Source organism: Phoca vitulina, unplaced genomic scaffold (assembly GCF_004348235.1).
Source record: "Phoca vitulina isolate PV1807 unplaced genomic scaffold, GSC_HSeal_1.0 scaffold22, whole genome shotgun sequence".
NCBI classification, from domain to species: domain Eukaryota; kingdom Metazoa; phylum Chordata; class Mammalia; order Carnivora; family Phocidae; genus Phoca; species Phoca vitulina.
The window spans coordinates 17,410,329-17,422,817 of record NW_022589725.1 but is presented as its reverse complement, the minus strand read 5'-3'; positions in this window follow the sequence as shown (position 1 = coordinate 17,422,817).

Genomic DNA, 12,489 nt, shown 5'->3' with positions numbered 1-12,489 from the left:
AAGGAAGGAAGGAAGGAAGGAAGGAAGGAAGGAAGGAAGGAAGGAAGAGGCTAACTATTGTGTCAGAACAGAGACCCCTTTTTTTATCCAGGGTGGCTTTCATTCTCAGGGGAGGCCCTGGAGATACTGCAAAGGGAGGGGGTGGGAGCCAGAGACCTAGATTCTTTATCTTTTTTTTTTTTTTTAAGATGTTTTATTTATTTGAGAAAGAGAGAGGGGGAGGGGCAGAGGGAGAGAATCCTCCCCGCCAAGCACGGAGCCTGACCTGGGGCTCAATCTCACACCCCATGAGATCACGACCTGAGCCAAAACCAAGAGTCAGAAGCTTAACCGACTGAACCACCCAGGCGCCTCCAGAGACCCAGGTTCTAATCCCCACCCTTCCATCCTCTGCCTGGAGTGACTTCAGTTCTCATCTGTTAGATGGAGAGCTTAGCCTTCTCCATCATGTAAGCCGCCCTCTGTCTCAGAGAATAATTGGTGTATTTACCAGATATCTTTGGGGCAGGCAGAAGTTCAACTGAGAATGGGTTTCCCCTTTTTTGTGTAAGAGGTATCATGCCTCCCTTTCCCCACTGTTAATGCTTATCAAACGTTGCTTGCCAATGTTGGAATCACAGAATCCAATACAAATCCTTCACCTCAAAATAGTATAAAGGGCAGTAAGCTAAGATCTAAAAGTTTTGTTAACACCTGGGCATGTGTTAACATGTTCACTATTGTCCTGCCAGAAATTCTAATGAAGCAGCATTTACTGTTGTGAAGGCAACTAGCAGCGGCTGAAGAGGTTCGTGCCAGAGGCTGGGTCTGTGACAGAGAAGGGGGAAAGATTGGAGCACCGTCAAGACAGGTCGCACTGGGTGAAGAAAGGTAGTAACTGAGCCGCAGAACCAACCAAATTGGAAAATGCAGGCCGAGGTCACTTCTTGGTATGGATGGCTGTAGGGACGAGATCCAGCAGAAAATAGGAATGGGGGGGCCAACATTTTTTTTTTTTTTAAAGATTTTATTTATTTATTCATGAAAGACAGAGAGAGAGAGAGAGAGAGGCAGAGGGAGAAGCAGGCTCCCAAGGAGCAGGGAGCCCGATGCGGGACTCGATCCCAGGACCCTGAGACCATGACTTGAGCCGAAGGCAGACGCTTAACCATCTGAGCCACCCAGGCGCCCACATTTTTTTTTTTTAATGCTATTATTGGAGTATAACATACATGCAGAAAAGTACACAACTCAATAAGTTTTCACACACTGAATAAACTTATGTAACCAGCAGAATATTCCAAACCCTCATGACTGCCCCACCCACCCACCCAGAGGGTACTCACGGTCTTGACTTCTAATGACCCAGCTGGTTTCACCCACTTTTGTATTTTATACAAATGAAATCATGCAGTGTGTGCTTGTTTGTGGCTGGCTTCTTTTGCTCCCCATTGTATTTGTGAGATTTATCAGTACTGTTGCCTGGAGGTGTTATTTTTCACTTCTCATTCCTGTATGATATATGGTTGTATAAATAGACCATAATTTATTTATCTATTTACCTCTTGATGGACTTTGGGGTAGTCCCTGTTTGAGACTATTATGAATGCAGTTGCTATGAAAATTCATCTGTACATCTGGTGATGAACATAAGCTCTCATTTCTGTTGGGCAAATCCTCAGGATTTGAATAGGTATTTGTTCAGCTTTAGTAGAAACTGACAGTTTCCCAAAGTTGTTCAACCAGCTTAGATTCAGCTGTGGAAGAAGGCTCTGGTGTTCCCTAGGCACCTGCTACATGGTGGCCCCTCTGGGTATTGGAGACTTCTTTTAATTTTTAAATAAACAGTGACGACAGTTAGGCGACCAACTGTCCCCGTTTGCCAAGGATTGAGGGGGCTCCCGGGACACTGGATTTTTTCAGTGCTAACTGGGAAAGTATGGGCCAAGCCAGGACAAGGTGGTCACCTTCCTTCAGATGTGTAGGTGTAGCAGATCTTGAAATATCCCTTACACTTACCATTGTGAAATTATGGTAGTTTTTAGGTCCACCAGTAGATTTTATTTAGCGTGTTTGAGAAAAGTTTTAATTTAATCAGTGCAAAACGTTTTGATAATTATATTTCAGCATCACTGATTTCCTCTGTGACCTCTGTATTTTTATTTTATGCATTTAAAAACATTATTCTGTGCAGGGTCCGTAGGCTTCGCCACACTCACAAAAGGATCCATGGGAGGGATAGAGATTTCAGTTGGGTCTTAATGTATAAACAGGAGTTTGTATGAATAGTGGAGAGAGGGCAGGGAAGACATTCTATGTAGAGGGAACAGCATGAGAAAAGGGGACAGTAAGGCAAGGATTCATGTTGCGTTTGAATATACCTTGTAAAATTAGGCTTGGGGAAGTGATGGTCATATGTTGTGGTTGCTGGTATTTGTGATCCATGAAACAGTCCGTTGGCTCAGTGTTTGCGGTGGTATGTACCAGGCAGGGATTATCAAAGTGTGGAGGAGGTAGCGATCTTGAGCTGGAAGTCTGTAGAGATGACTTCCTGGGAGGAAGAGCATGAAGCCAGTTCTTGAAGGGACAGGAAGATGGCTGGGTGTAGCATCCTATTACAGGTGCACAAATGGAAGACTGGCTTGCCATCAAGAGGGCTGGGACGGGGGAAAGGATAGAGGGGGACAGTTGACATCTCTGGTGTTCTGTTGGATTTCTTTCACACCCTTTCTGCCCTGCAAGTTTTCCCACTTGACTCAGCTTTGTGGTTCTGAGGAAGGGCTAATACTTCCTGAACAATGCACGGATGTCCTTGATTTCAAGGGATGGCTGGGTCCTCCTGCCTCTTTACTTTAGCTGCCATAGGGATGCATTTCAGATTTTCCAACTGGACACAAACCAATGCCCCTCTTCCATCTTTTCTGATCTCCTGACCCCAAGTGGAAGTGACACATAGGTGTGCAATGACTCACAGAAAAAAAGAGTCAGGGATACATGCAGGAGGGAAAACCAAATGGAAGGAGAGCCAATGGAGGGAAAACCAAAACATCACGTGTGTGATTCAGATGGGCTGTCTGGCTCATAAAGGCTTCAGCGAGGCTTCTGCCTGGAGCAAGCAGGTCAAGGTGAGTAAGACAGGGCTGTAATGTGGGTGTTCAGAAGCTAAGTTTCACACTAGGGCTTCCATTTCTCAAAACCTGGTATTTGCACCACCCAGTCTTGCCAAAGAGCACATAGCATGTAAGGGCACATCCTTACTCATCTGCATAACTTCCCTCTGAAGTGGAGAAGGAGCAGCTGGGGCTACCTCCACTGGGCAGATGGAAAAGTCAGGAGAAGTTTCCATTCGGTGTAAACAAGGTTTTGAAATAGTCTGTATGAGGAGTAATTTGTAATCTAGTAGAAAAGGCAGTCCCTAGACTCATGACAAAAACTGGTGCGTGAAGCAATTCCCCAGGTCCCTTACTCACTCATTCATTCATTTATTCATCAAAGATCCATAGCTTTGTCTTGACGAAACTTTGGTATTTAACACCGAGTAAAGGGTTTGAGTTGATTTTGTCCATGCGTGATATCAGCAGGTCTTTTAGGATAACATATCATGGAGAAGCAAGCAGGTTTTAAACTCAAGCACTCTGTGGCTAAATATTGCTGTGCTCACTTTTTTTTTAAATTTTGAAAAGGTAGACTTTTTTTTTTAAAGGTGGACTTTTAACAACTGCTTTTACCACCAGATTAAGTCATGCAGTTGTTAGAAATTTCTGAAAGAATATATATGTATATATATATTTTTTAAAAAGCTCCTTCTTACATGGATACTCTCTGGTACTTCATTAAGACACCACTGTTCAAAAGGTCTTGGCCACATAGCTCCCAAACAAAACACTCACGCCCAGGTTGTTTCCAGCCCACTGGTAGTGAAGTCATATGCAGAACACAGGTCTCTGTGCTCAGCTTGGTAAAGGCCAAGAATATCATACTACATTTTTCAGCTTTCATTGATTAAGGCTTTGATTTTGTGGCCAGAAAAGGCTTCAGGCCAAGTGTTTATAAGCACGGTGGACCCAAGGCTATTGGTGCTTCTATATAGACTGTTTTCTGGAACACGTGTAAAAAAAACAAGTGGGCTGAAATGTTGTTATTAGATTAAATCTCAAATAAATGCCTAAACTTCCCCCTCCCCTTTCACCAATTTTTTTTTTTGTGTGTGTGTGTGTGTGATAGTAAAGTTTATTGAGCGATTGTACAAAGCTCCCGAAGAGGGAGGGGACCCAAGAGGGTTGCCCAAACCAGTTCTTAGGCAGGTAATTTTATGTTTAAAAAAAACCAAACCCAAACAAAAACAGCTTCATTGAGATGTAGTTCACATACCATATGATTCATTTCACGGTGTAAATTCAGTGATATTCAGCACAGAGTTGTTCATTAAGTACCACTATCTAATTCTAGAATATTTTCATCAAACCAGAGAGAAACCTCATACCCATCAGCTCTCCCTTCTCATTTCCCCAGCTCTCTCCAAACCCCGACAACCAATAATCTACTTTCTGTCTCTATAGATTTTCCTATTCCAGAATCATACAATAAAGAGACAGAAATAGAATCATCATCTTTCACTTGACATCATGTGTTCAAAGTTCGTCCATATGATAGCATGGATCAGAACTTCATGCAGCCTTTTCACATGGTGAATAACATTGTGTGGTCTACACCCTTTACCCTGTAGGATACAAATACTCTTCCATTTGACGTTGTGGTTTTACTAGGGCAGACTAGGAGGTGTGGGATAAAACAATGTTTCTGTTGTCCAGTTACTCTTCAGGCGACTATGTCAAAAACAAGTGGGGGCGCCTGGGTGGCTCAGTCGTTAAGCGTCTGCCTTCGGCTCAGGTCATGATCCCAGGGTCCTGGGATCGAGCCCCACATCGGGCTCCCTGCTCCGCGGGAAGCCTGCTTCTCCCTCTCCCACTCCCCCTGCTTGTTTGTGTTCCCTCTCTCACTGTGTCTCTCTCTCTCAAATAAATAAATAAAATCTTAAAAAAAAAAAAAAAAAAACAACAAGTGGCGGCTTTCACTTAGGCTTTTCCATAAGTTGCCTGGACAGAGCCAACAGCCCATCCTGGTTTATTCAAGGAGTTCATCTCCTGGAGGATTGCGGGGAATGTGGCAGCCCAAGCTGGTGGAAATCACATGTTTAGCAGAACCACGGTGGACTTCCTCCATAGACGGCAGTGCAAAATCTTGCTCCTAAAATTCTCAAAGCTAAGAATGGTCTCTGACAGACTTTATGGGGGCAAATCTAGGCTAGACTGCACCTGTAATCATTCACTCATTCATTATTTTCTTCATTCTTCAAAGGTCCAGAGCTGTGTCTTGAGGAAACATTAGCCCTGCCTAATGGCCCTAACTGGAAGCAGGAACTCTCCTTCTGGGCCATTCCACAGCAGCCTCAATGTCTGTGTGACACTGTGGAGATAATAAACCCAACGTGTGTGTGTCAGTTGCCTCCTGGAAGGCAATGAAATGGGTCTGCAGATTGGCTGGGGAGAAAAGGCCTCCTCAGAGGATTGGAGTAAAAGGAGATTCAGAGACGTGCAGGGGACTGGGGGAAATGTGACCTTGGCTAGAAAAGAGGAAATACAGTCTCCTTCCTCCCTGGGTTCTCTGGTCTGTGAGTCAATGCAAGGCCACCTGGCACACAACTGGGAGGGCCTGGAATCTGTGGCATTCTCTTGTGCTTTGGTGTTAGGGCCTTGGGAGGGTGAGCTTGGGCCATACAGAAACCTGAACGGACGCATTCCATGTGTGGGCAGCCATTGTGAGTAGGGTGAAGGGCATGCCTTGCGTTCCGAATTTGGCGGCATGAGGGGATAGGATCTTGCCAGCTCTCTGTAGCTCCCACCGAATTGCAGCTAACACTCAGACTCAGTTAATTAACTCGTAATCAGCATAACCCGAAGCCAGGTGTGTTCGCAGTGTATTGGTGTGTGGGAGGAACGTTATTGGGCTTAGTTTTAGATCTTCGTTAAGTAGGAGCCAAATAAACAAATGTTAGGAGACTATGAAACTCTTCATTCTGTGCCAGCCCTGGGGGTGTAGTGGCTGGATTTCAGTGGCTGTCTCTGGAATGGAAGCATTTCTGCTTGCTCTGCAATGGGCACCCTGAGGTGGGCGCCTTGGCAATCCCGAGTGGCCCAGTCTGTTGAGGGCACACAGACGATGGTATTTCCATTAGGAGAAATGAGTGTGTGAGCGTGGGGCCCTCGCAAGACTCTCACAATCCTGGGAATGCCTTTGAGCTGTGTTGACGGTGACGTGGACACACTGCTATGTTTCTAGAAAGATGGCATTAGGGGCTGAATTGTGTCCCCACAAAATTTATATGTTGAAGTCCTAGGCCCTCAAACCTCAAAATGACTGTATTTGGAGGTAGGGCTTTTAAAGAGTTAATTTAAAGTTAAGTTAAAATGAGGCCATTAGGGTGGGCTCTAATCCGCGGTGACTGGTGTCCTTGTGGAGAGACTAGGACACACACACACAGAGGCAGGACCACACGAGGACACAGGGAGAAGGCGGCCGTGTATAAGCTGAGGAGAGAGACCTCAGGAGAAATCAACACTGCTGACACCTGGATCTCAGACTTCTGGCCTCCGAATGTGAGGACATTAATTTTTGTTTTTTTTTTTAAGCCACCCAGTCTGTGGTAGTTTGTTATGGCAGCTCTCACAAACTAATAGCGATGGTATGACCAGCAAGAAAGGTGATGAGAATGGGGTCTGAGAATAATTGGGTCATTTAAGGGTGCTAAGGGATGGAGGTACTGAAAACTGGTATCTTTGTCCAGTACAAAAGCTAAGATAATGATCTTATTTTTGTTTATTTGTTTGTTGTTTGTTTTTAGAGAGGGAGGGAGGGAGGAAAGGGGCAGATTTTCTAGGACAATTAGGGAGAAAAAGGCTCCCAGCCCATCATCACGCAGGTGGCCTCCAGCTTGGGGGCTCCAGCAGGAGGGGACCCATGCTCTAGGGCTCTAGGGGACCATGGCTTAATTGGAGGGGGCCACCATCTGTGCACAACCTTTGGGCCTGGCTTCCCCGAAATAATGCAGGGGGGGCACGTACGGGACAGTGAGCAATAGAGGGTCTATCCAGGGGAGGAGGCATTTTAGACCCAGCTTGCTTTTTGGATCACTGACCCTTTGTCCAGGTTCTGCTTGGGGTCAGCAAAGTTCCCGAAGCTGGAGCCTCATAGCAGACCAGGGGTCACCATTCACAGAGGCCATGAGCTGTGCACCGTGCCTCAGGCCTGGGACCTCTGAGCCAAACTCTTAAATATCATCGCAAACCAAAAGCAAAGAGTTTCCACAATATACTCTGAGGAACATACCATTTGTGTAACCTTGGACAAGTGACACAATGTCTCCAGGTATCAGGTTTCTAAAAGGGGGATCTTATGAAGGTCAGAATAAGGCCTTGGATGCCAAGTGCCTCACGTGGAGCCTGGCACGTGATACATCCTCCAAAGCTAACTGAAGTCTGAGAAAACACTACAGACAAGCTCCCTGAGGCCGCACCGCCCAGGCTGATGCCAAGAGAGGAATTAAAAATAATCGTTGCGGACATTTTTCTTATTATAAAAGCAATATTTGGGAACGCCTGGGTGGCTCAGTCGGTTAAGCATCTGCCTTTGGCTCAGGTCATGATCCTGAGGTCCTGGGATCGAGCCCCGGATGGGGGCTCCTTGCTCATCGGGGAGACTGCTTCTCCCTCTCCCTCTGCTGTTCTCTCTCTCTGTCAAATAAATACATAAAAACTTAAAAAAAAAAAAAAAAGCAGTATTTGGTCACTGAAATTTTCCGGAAAATATAAAAACAATACGGAGAAAAACAAAAAATCCCCTGTCATCTACCACCCAGTGACAAGCACCTTAACATTAAGGACTATATATTTCTGGTATTTTTTTTGTTTATTTCTATATTTTATTTCTTTGTTTTATAAAAAATGGAGACACTGCCCTTAGTGGTTTGTACTCTGATTTTCACTTAAAACTGTATTACACACGCTCATGGAAGGCACAGTTCTTCTGAAACACGACAGCTGTGGGGCAGCATTCCACTGCGCGGAAGCACCGCCATGTAAAAAAATAATAATTAATTCTGGCTCACTATTATTTTTTAATCGAATTGATGGACCTTCATTGTTTCTAAGGGTCAGATCTTAGAAGCAAGTGTTGGCAAATTCCCTGGCAGAAGCAAAAAGACAGCTGTCATTTGACTGGTGGGGTCCTACACATGTGAGCACATGTTAACAGGACATCTCGGTGGCACCTGTCACTTTCTAGAGGCTCATCAGAAAGGGGCGTGGCAGCCTGGGTGTATTTGGACCACTCGTACGTGGGGATCTGGGAAGAAGATGAGGAGTAGCTGCTCAGGGGTGGGTAAGTTGGCTGGAAGCACCAGAATTAAAGTGTCCCCACTCTCCTTCCGGAGGTACCTCTGAACTTCGCAGGACCAGTTCTGGCCTGAGAACTTTAAAACACCTGCATGGCTTGGGGACATCTGTAAAAACAAATGACTTCATTGCAAAATCCTTCACTGTTTTCCCCTAGAAGCCCTGAGGGCAGGACTGCCTCTCACATTCACAGGCCGTGGAGGAAGCAAGAGTCCACAAAGGAGAGCCATCAGCCCATAGCTGCTCTCTTCACTCCCAACCGGGACCCAGCCAGCACCTGTGCGGACCTCAGGTTCATGGGCGTGGGCCCCCCGGTCCACGTGTCCAAGTTCTTTCTGAGCTCCCTCCCCCAAACCTGGCTACCTCTCTGACACGGAGGTGTGCACACCTGTGATCCACCTGTGGAAGGTCGAGCAGATAAGAGGCTGAATGAGCCCTAGAGGTTGGCTTGGGGCCATTTGGCAGAGAGTTCCAATAACCTCAGTCCGTGGGACCTAGTCTAGGAGGTGAACGCTGAGTGAAGGCCTAGAAGAGGACCCTTTAACGTACAGGTGAGGACAGGGGTCCCACAGCTCCAGTCTGAGGGCTACGACAGGCCAGTGTCTCAGGTGGCCTGGGGCGTGTGGGGGACAGTGACGGGCCCTCAGAGGCCTAACTCCCTGTCCTGTTTGGCAAGGCCTGAGTCTGGGGAAGCTCAGTTCTGGCTGAGGTGAAGGCTCCCACTAGGGTGGAAAGTGACACAGACCCACATTTCCGTGCAAAGGCAGAGGACACTTCCTCGGTCTCAGCCCCAGAGGGGGAGCTGGGGAAACAGAAGTTGACACCTGACGCTTCTCCAGAAGAGCGCTCTCTGGGAGTTCAACTCAGTTACTTTATGTCAATCATTTTTAAATTGGTTTTTCCTTTCTTTTTTTTTTTTTTTTTAAGATTTATTTATTTATTTGAGAAAGAGGGAACACAAGCAGGGAGGAGGGGCAGAGGGAGAGGGAGAAACAGACTCCCTGCTGAGCAGGGAGCCTGATGTGGGGCTTGATCCCAGGACCCTGGGATCATGACCTGAGCCAAATGCAGACGCTTAACCCATTGAGCCGCCCAGGCGCCCCTTTTCCTTCCTTTATTTTTTTTATTTTTTAATTTTTTAAAGGGTTTTCTTTTTTTATTGATGTGTAATTAACAGTGTTATATTAATTTCAGATGTACAATATAATAATTCAATAATTCTTACATTGCTCAGTGAGCATTATGGTAAGTGTACTCTCAATCCCCTTTATCTATTTCACCCATCCCCCACCCACCTGCCCTCTGGCAACCATCAGTTTGTTCTCTGTATTTAAGAGTCTGTTTTGGGGCGCCTGGGAGGCTCAGTCATTAAGCGTCTGCCTTCGGCTCAGGTCATGATCCCAGGATCCTGGGATCGAGCCCCGCATCGGGCTCCCCACTCAGCGGGAAGCCTGCTTCTCCCTCTCCCACTCCCCCTGCTTGTGTTCCCTCTCTCGCTGTCAATCTCTCTGTCAAATAAATGAATAAAATCTTTAAAAAAAAAAAAAAGAGTCTGTTTTTTTGTTTGTCTCTTCTTTGTTTGCTTTGTTTCTTAAATTCCGTGTGTGAGTGAAATCATACAGTATTTGTCTTTCTCTGTCTGACTTATTTCACTTAGCATTATACCTTCTAGATCCATCTGTTGTTGCAAATGGCAAGATTTCATTCTTTTTTATGGCTGAGTAATATTCCATTGTATATTATGTATGTCACATCTTCTTTATCCATCTACCTATTGATGGACACTTGGTTATTTCTGTATCTTAGCTATTGTAAATAATGCTTCAGTAAACATAGGGGTGCATATATCTGTTCAAATTAGTGTTTTTGTTTTCTTTGACTAAGTACCTAGTAGTGGAATTACTGGACCATATGGTAATTCTATTTTTAATTTTTTGAGAAATCTTTATACTGTTTTCCACAGGGGCTGCACCAAATTGCATTCCCACCAACAGTGTACAGGAGTTCCATTTTTTCCACATCCTCACCAACACTTGTTATTTCTTGTCTTTTTGATTCTGCCCATTCTGAAAAGTGTTAAGGTGATAACGCATTGTGGTTTTGATTTGCATTTCCCTGATGATGAGTGATGTTGAGCATCTTTTCAACTGTCAGACATTTGTATGTCTTCTTTGGAAAAATATCTATTCAGGTCTCAGCCCATTTTTAATCAGATTATATGGGGTTTTTTGGTGTTCACTTGTATGTGTTCTCTATATGTTTTGGATATTAATCCCTTGTTGGATATATCATTTGCAAATGTCTTCTCCCATTTAGTAGGCTGCCTTGTTGTTGTTGTTTTTTTTTTTTTAAAGATTTTGTTTATTTATTTGACAGGGAGAGACACAGCGAGAGAGGGAACACAAGCAGGGGGAGTGGGAGAGGGAGAAGCAGGCTTCCCGCGGAGCAGGAGCTCGATGCGGGGCTCGATCCCAGAACCCTGGGATCATGACCTGAGCCGAAGGCAGACAGACGCTTAACGACTGAGCCACCCAGGCGCCCCTGCCTTGTTGTTTTGTCTTGATGGTTTCCTTTGCTGTGCGAAAGCTTTTTATTTTGGTATAGTCCCTCCCAATAGTTTATTTTTGCTTTTGCTTCCCTTGCCTAAGGAGACACATCTAGAAAAATGTTTCTATGGTCGATGCCAAAGAAATTATTGTCTGTGTTTTCTTCAAGGAGTTTATGGTTTCAGGCCTCACATTTAGGGCTTTAATCCATTTTGACTTTATTTTTGTGTAAGGTGTAAGAAAGTGGTCCAGCTTCATTCTTTTGCCTGTAGCTGTCCAGTTTTCCCAGCACCATTTAATCAATAGACTACCTTTTCCTCATTGTATGTTCTTGCCTCCTTTATTGTAGATTAATTGGCCATATAAACGTGGTTTATTTCTGGGCTCTCTATTCTCTTGACCTATATGTCTATTTTTGTGCCAGTAGAATACTGTTTTGATTACTAAGAGTTTTAGTAATATATTGACTCATATAATTCTGTTTTTTTTTTTTTTTTAGATTTTATTTATTTGACAGAGAGAGACACAGTGAGAGAGGGGACACAAGCAGGGGCAGAGGGAGAGGGAGAAGCAGGCTCCCCGCTGAGCAGGGAGCCTGATGCAGTACTCGATCCCAGAACCCTGGGATCATGACCTGAGCCGAAGGTAGACACTTAACGACTGAGCCACCCAGGCGCCCCTGACTCATATAATTCTTACCACAGCATTATTACGTGGATACCTTTGTTATCCCATTTATCGATGAGCAAGCTATAGCACAGAGAGATTAATAATGTGCCTGCGATCACAGTGCTAATAAGTGGCAGAACTGGGATTTGACTTCAGATAGTCTGAGAACCCGTGTGCTAAACTAGGATGTCATACTGCCTTTCACACTTGGTGACAGCACTTTTCTGAGCTTCCAGACAGGCAAGGCAAGACTCTTCAGTACTTTTCCCAAGTGATAAAATCTTGAGAAAATGATTGGATAGATTGCAATATGAGTAACATTATGTAACATAATAAAAACTATGATTAATTGCTGTTTTGCACAGATCCAAATGTGTTCTTCAAGGGCTGCCTGGGTGGCCCAGTAGTTAAGCGTCTGCCTTCAGCTCAGGTCATGATCCCAGGGTCCTGGGATCGAGCCCCGCATCAGGCTCCTTGCTCGGCGGGAAGCCTGCTTCTCCCTCTCCCACTCCCCCTGCTTGTGTTCCCTCTCTCACTGTCTCGGTCTGTCAAATAAATAAATAAAATCTTTTAAAAAAATGTGTTCTTCAAAATAGTATTTTTCACATCAACCCTCAATAAAAAGGGTTTATTTTTTTTAAAGATTTATTTATTTTAGAGAGAGAGAAAGAGCACACAAGCAGGGGGAGGGTCCTTTCTTTTTTTAAAGAGAAAATTCTTTTAGCACAATTCACAGGAGTTGGAAATAACAGGAAAAAATGATGGGGCCTGATGGTATTATTCACTTTGGCCCTCTCAGTACCTATGCTTTGAATATTTGAAGTCTTCTCAGTGGGCTACTCTTG